Source organism: Panulirus ornatus, chromosome 42 (genome assembly GCF_036320965.1).
Source record: "Panulirus ornatus isolate Po-2019 chromosome 42, ASM3632096v1, whole genome shotgun sequence".
In the NCBI taxonomy this organism is placed as follows: domain Eukaryota; kingdom Metazoa; phylum Arthropoda; class Malacostraca; order Decapoda; family Palinuridae; genus Panulirus; species Panulirus ornatus.
The window spans coordinates 30781609-30788947 of NC_092265.1; the positions used below are offsets into that span (position 1 = coordinate 30781609).

At 41.4% G+C, this 7339-nt stretch overlaps 1 non-coding gene across 1 annotated transcript; it reads right to left on the minus strand.

The window, feature by feature from the left end:
* Positions 1 to 6728: 6728 nt before the first annotated feature.
* On the minus strand, positions 6729 to 6800 carry TRNAA-GGC (transfer RNA alanine (anticodon GGC)). Its single transcript has one exon. It is a non-coding gene; the product is annotated as a tRNA-Ala (tRNA).
* Between the last annotated feature and the right edge of the window lie 539 nt (positions 6801 to 7339).

Consider the following 7339-nt stretch of genomic DNA (forward strand, 5'->3'; position numbering starts at 1 on the left):
GGGTATCCCAGTGTCCCAGGTATGGGTATCCCAGTGTCCCAGGTATGGGTATCCCAGTGTCCCAGGTATGGTATCCCAGTGTCCCAGGTATGGGTATCCCAGTGTCCCAGGTATGGGTATCCCAGTGTCCCAGGTATGGGTATCCCAGTGTCCCAGGTATGGTATCCCAGTGTCCCAGGTATGGGTATCCCAGTGTCCCAGGTATGGGTATCCCAGTGTCCCAGGTATGGGTATCCCAGTGTCCCAGGTATGGGTATCCCAGTGTCCCAGGTATGGGTATCCCAGTGTCCCAGGTATGGGTATCCCAGTGTCCCAGGTATGGGTATCCCAGTGTCCCAGGTATGGGTATCCCAGTGTCCCAGGGTATGGTATCCCAGTGTCCCAGGTATGGGTATCCCAGTGTCCCAGGTATGGGTATCCCAGTGTCCCAGGTATGGGTATCCCAGTGTCCCAGGTATGGGTATCCCAGTGTCCCAGGTATGGGTATCCCAGTGTCCCAGGGATCTTTCTTCCATGGTTCTTAAATCTTGGTGGAATGGTTGAGCCAGTTCCTCAGTTAGGTTGTCTGGCCAAGTGGGTGTGGAGGTAATGCACTTTGATGTTCATTTTACAGCCAAGTTGAGGGAAAGAAGATGGCAGGTTCTCCACTAGTTCAGGGTAGTTATCTGCTTTATGGTGACCAAGACAATTCCTTACAACCACAGTGAACGAAGACCATGCCTCTGCCTCAACATTGGTCATTGAATCTTGGAAATGTGGGTCTTTCATGAGTTCCATTATTTGTGACCCGTCGACAATACCTGCCTTAACCTTCTCCATGATCAGCGCTGGACATTTTCTGCATATGTAGTCAAAGCAGAGTGTCCTTCTTTGTTCCAAACCTTCACAAAGTGTTTCATTAAACCTAGTTTGATGTGCAGTGGTGGTACAATGATCTTATCTCTGTCAACCAAGGGTTCTGCCATTACATTCTTGTCTCCAACCAACATGTTTTCTCTCAGAGACCATTGTTTTCTCAGCCAGTGCTCATCCTCAGCTCTACTATCCCAGAGACAGATAAAGCAGGACTACTTGTTGTACCCACTCTGCTGACCCAGGAGAAAAGTCACCATCTTAAGATCCACACACATTAACCATTGGTCATGGTGGTATGATATCTTGTGTAAGACCAGGACGATTGTATCCTGCTGTTCACTCATCATAGTTGAACCACCAATTGGGAGTGATCCATATTTGTTGTCATTGTGTAGAAGCACAACATTTTAAGCTCCACTTAGAACTACCTAAGCTCGTGAGTGGTCCATTTATTGATAATTGCATTATCTGAAAACCTGTATCTACTGGAAGGAAATGAAGGTGATAATCTTAGTCAGTGGCGTAAATATACCTTGATTCATGTCCAAAATCTGACACCAAAATGGTTTTATATATTTCCTCCCCAATATATATATATATATATATATATATATATATATATATATATATATATATATATATATATATATATATATATATATATATATATATATATATATATATATATATATATATATATATATATATATATATATATATATATATATATATATGTGCATTATTACATGACAGCTAGAGACTGAGTGTGAACGAATGGGGCCTTTGTTGTCTTTTCTTAGCGCTACCTCGCACACATCAGGGGGGAGGGTGTTGTTATTCCATGTGTGGCGGAGTGGCGATGGGAATGAATAAAGGCAGACAGTATGAATTATGTACATGGGTATATATGTATATGTCTGTGTGTGTACATATATGTATACATTGAGATGTGTAGATATGTATATGTACTGTGTGTGTGGACGTTTATGTATACACATGTGTATGTGGGTGGGTTGGGCCATTCTTTAGTCTGTTTCCTTGCGCTACTTCGCTAACGCGGAAGACAGCGACAAAGCAAAATGAATAAATAGGAAGTGAAGTGTTTTAGATATCTGGGAGTGGATCTGGCAGCGGATGGAACCATGGAAGCGGAAGTGGATCATAGGGTGGGGGAGGGGGCGAAAATTCTGGGAGCCTTGAAGAATGTGTGGAAGTCGAGAACATTATCTCGGAAAGCAAAAATGGGTATGTTTGAATGAATAGTGGTTCCAACAATGTTGTATGGTTGCGAGGCGTGGGCTATGGATAGAGTTGTGCGCAGGAGGATGGATGTGCTGGAAATGAGATGTTTGAGGACAATGTGTGGTGTGAGGTGGTTTGATCGAGTAAGTAACGTAAGGGTAAGAGAGATGTGTGGAAATAAAAAGAGCGTGGTTGAGAGAGCAGAAGAGGGTGTTTTGAAATGGTTTGGGCACATGGAGAGAATGAGTGAGGAAAGATTGACCAAGAGGATATATGTGTCGGAGGTGGAGGGAACGAGGAGAAAAGGGAGACCAAATTGGAGGTGGAAAGATGGAGTGAAAAAGATTTTGTGTGATCGGGGCCTGAACATGCAGGAGGGTGAAAGGAGGGCAAGGAATAGAGTGAATTGGAGCGATGTGGTATACCGGGGTTGACGTGCTGTCAGTGGATTGAATCGGGGCATGTGAAGCATCTGGGGTAAACCATGGAAAGCTGTGTAGGTATGTATCTTTGCGTGTGTGGACGTATGTATATACATGTGTATGGGGGTGGGTTGGGCCATTTCTTTCGTCTGTTTCCTTGCGCTACCTCGCAAACGCGGGAGACAGCGACAAAGCAAAAAAAAAAAGAAAAAAAAATAAATATATAAATGTATATATATATATATATATATATATATATATATATATATATATATATATATATATATATATATATCAAAAAAACCTACGATCTACTTTACAAGACAAACAAGTAATTCAGAAGTTTGGCTACATTGAATTTCATAATTTCGAATATTTTGATGAGAGAGAGAGAGAGAGAGAGAGAGAGAGAGAGAGAGAGAGAGAGAGAGAGAGAGAGAGAGAGAGAGAGAGAGAGAGAGAGAGAGAGAGAGAGAGAGAGAGAGAGAGAGAGAGATACAGTCTGGGCCCAGCCCGAGCTGTAGGGGATAGAAGACCTCCAAGATAACACTAGCCAGACTCTAAGAACATTTAACATCATAAGAACATTATCCAGTTGTCTTTTACTTATCAGGAAATACGTTTGTATGCAACTCTTAGCTGATAAGAGATGTTTGATCTCTTATCACCCAGAACTCACCACGAGGAGGTGGTTGCATGTCGAGTTCCATAATTTTTTCCCGTTTTAAATAAATATTTTAATTTCCTCTAAAATAAAGGTCTATCCCGCTTTAAGCTATGTAAAGATAATAATTTCCTCTAAAACAAAGTTCTTTCCCATTATATTACAAGTAAAATTTCCTCTAAAACAAAGTTCTTATTGTGAGGTAGATAGTTGAGGAAGGGCACCTCATTTCCTGCCCTTCCTCTGGTTCCGTTGGCCCCCTCCTCTGGTACGCCTCCGGCGGACTGACCTCATCACCTTCTTCAGCTCACCAATAATAAGTGGCAGAGCTGGTCTCTCTGAGGGGTCGCTGTGGGTCGCTGTTTGGTAAAGATCCTGGAGGCTTTCCCGCACACCCTGCTTCCTGACCAGGATGGACACGTGCCTCATTAGATGCCCAAAAGAGAAGACGTCACTGGCTGGGGAGACCGGCTTGCGCTCCCTGACCTCAGGGGCCAACCACAGGTCAGGAACATTGTACTCAACGCAGCTTCCCTTCTTAACGCTCAAGCCGAAGTCGATGATGTGAAACTCTGGCTTGTCACCCATCGTCACGGTCACATTCTCGACCTTGACGTCATTATGGACAATGTTTTTCTTATGGATTTCCATCAGCCGACGAGCGACCATGATGGCGGACTCGACCAGTTCCTCGTCCGACCGACATGTTCTCATGAACTTATCATAAGGCTGGCCAGTGTGGCTTAAGATGATCAGTGTGGGATTGTGGCACACTGCTCGAAGGAGAAGGGCTCCTCCAGCCCCAGCCAGTCTCCTGTGAATGTCGGCTTCATCCATAAGACTTTTCCAACTCACTCCGTCCAGAAGGGTTTTGATGACGCAACACGATCCACGGAACAACACCGTTTCAATCTTGGCGTTGCCTCCCCGACCCACCTCTCTCATAACCACCAGGTCATGTACATCCTTCTGGGTCAACTTTACAACTGGAACACTCATTTTGATTCGGGCCTGAGGCGCACTTACCAAATTTTCTTGCCGGAGAGTGTGAGAGGAGAAGTTGTCGGTACGGAGTCCCATCCTCAAATGATTACACTTCTCTCGCCGCCGGCCTTATATACCCCTAGGTTATGTGACCTCACATAACCAGATCTATCCAGATTAAATCCCATACAAATCCGGATATGTAGACGGATTCATTTAGTTTTGTTGTGATCATTATTTGATGAAATCTAAAGGTGTCGAAGAAATAGTCAAGATGGCTAGTGGTGTTGATAGTGTAGTGAAGATGGCTAGAGATGTTGAAGGATCTAAATAGTTTCGAAATACCAATACTTTTTGAATCAATAAATCATTATAAATACTAATAAGACAAAAACCACTTTGACGAAAATTTAGCCATTTTCAAGCATCGAAATAAAAGGATATGAGGTAAATGGCTTTTGGGAAATCATTGTTGAATAGTACACAGTTACTTTCTGAGAACACACACACACACAAAACTAGAGAACATAGCATGAAATTAGGGCAATATTGTTCAAATATATTCAGAGAAGTAATTTTAAAGTTTATATAAGAGTGGTTGATGAATGGAATAAGAAGAATGAGGTCATGGTTAAGGCAGACACCATACATAAATCTTACAAGTTGTATAATAGTACGGAATATTCTAGAGATTTGGCCTCGCGAGTGTAGAACTCTCTCCTCACACAGTAAAAATAGGTAATAACACACTCACAGATTCAGAGGTTATCATGTTGAAGGAGAGGTGAAAACTGAAGATTCAAATCAAAGGGCAATAAGAAGCGTCATGATGAGATGGGAGAGGGAATTGGTGAATTGACAAATATAGTTTAATTTAAACATGAACGGTAAATCACTTCGAGTGAAGAAAGTCAAGTGGAAAACATAGAAAATGAAAGACCAAAGAGAAGAATTTTTGACATCTGGGATAACATTTAATGTGAGGAAACACGATTTCACCAAATGAGCTTTTGTTAACGCTTCTGGTACAGTGTAAATATACACACACACACACACACACACACACACACACACACACACACACACATATATATATATATATATATATATATATATATATATATATATATATATATACTTATGTGTGTGTGTGTGTGTATGTGTGCACGGATAAACTTTAAGGCTGGCCGGGGTGTACTGGTGATGCCTTTGACCTAAAATGTAAGTTCAAGCCCGTAGGCCGACCCTGCACTTAGCTTGAATCCTTTTGTGTTCACTATAATCTTTTTTACTACATCTCCTCTACTTAATCCCTTTATCTTCACTATGCAAGGCTTATTATAATCTTCACTACAACCTCATCTTCATATGACCTTATCTTGACTAAGCTGGTTTCAAGGAAGGCTTTAGATTTTACCCGCTCACACAAACAGCGTACTTACACAGGGCCCCACGAGTGTAAAACCCCCTCCTAATACAGTGCAAATAGATGATTACACACACCTACACACCACCACCACCACTAACAATACACAGAGAAATAGCCTTTTTGATTGGCTTTGGATCGGCCCTTGAACGGAGTTTGGAGGATTTGGGGGATAAGGTCAATAAGGTTAAGTTCACTACAACCTCATATTCACTAACGTGAATCTTCACTACTAGCTTATTTTCACTTAATTATATCTTCACTATACCCTCTTCTTCACTACACCGTTATTTCTACCATACCATCATCATTGTACTCCCTGATGTTCACTAGAAATAGTTCTTATCTTCACTACATAATCATTCTGAATAAACTTTACTCCTTGATAACCCTTATCTCTACTACATTCGTATCTTCACTACATTCGTATCTTCGCCACAACCTATCTTGACAGTTTCCTTATCAACACTATACTCTTCCTCACTACACTCTCATCTTAACATCACTCTTCTGTTTACCGAACTTAGTTCAAAGTCTGACTTGAACTTAGCCTTGGAAAGTTTGTGTTCCTCATTGTGTTACCTCCTTATTTTCATTGTAAAGGCAATTGCCGCCACTCCCCAACTAAACCCTCATCGTAACTACACTCTCATGATTATCATTACTTCTTGATGTTCGATACAAAATCTCAACATATACATTCATCTTCACCACAGAATAATTTTCATTGTACCTTAATCTTCATTACTCCTTGTTTCAGCTACATCCGTATCTTCCATTCATTCTTATATCTTATATTAGTTACATCTTTACAATATCTTTATATCTTCTCTGTTCCGTCTTTTGGAAAATTGAAAGTGAGAGTAAAGGATTTCCGGCCTTCTGCTCCCTACCCTTTAAGTTGCCTTGTACGCCACGCAGGGAATACGTGGCAAGTATACTTTCTTCCCTGTCCTCAGGGATAACAGCATCTGGTGTTCCCAGACGGTCACCCATCCAAGTACTAACCAGACCCAACGTTGCTTAACTTTTCTGATCGGACGATATTCATATATATATATATATATATATATATATATATATATATATATATATATATAAGACTGAAAACAATGAATTTCCCAGATAACAAAAATGGAGGCGCCGGGGTTTGAACCCGGGTCCTCTCGCATGCCAAGCGAGTGCTCTACCACTGAGCTACGCCCCCAAGAACATATTTTGGGACTTAGTATTATATAAAGCACTGAGATTACCACGGCAAAATAGTGTTTGACCGACTGTTGCCGACTAGCCGGCAAAATAACCACAGGGTAAATCTCCATGTTGCTGTCGTGTTTTCCTCTCAATTTTCCACGAAGAAATGTTTTACTTTTTTATTGTCGTTGCAATAGACTGGAACTAAGCAATAGACTGGAAGTAAGCACTAGACTGGAACAGAGCAATAGACTGGAACTAAGCAATAGACTGGAACTAAGCAATAGACTGGAACTAAGCAATAGACTGGAACTAAGCAATAGACTGGAAGTAAGCACTAGACTGGAACAGAGCAATAGACTGGAACTAAGCAATAGACTGGAACTAAGCAATAGACTGGAACTAAGCAATAGACTGGAACTAAGCAATAGACTGGAAGTAAGCACTAGACTGGAACAGAGCAATAGACTGGAACTAAGCAATAGACTGGAACTAAGCAATAGACTGGAACTAAGCATTAGACTGGAACTAAGTAATAGACTGGAACTAAGC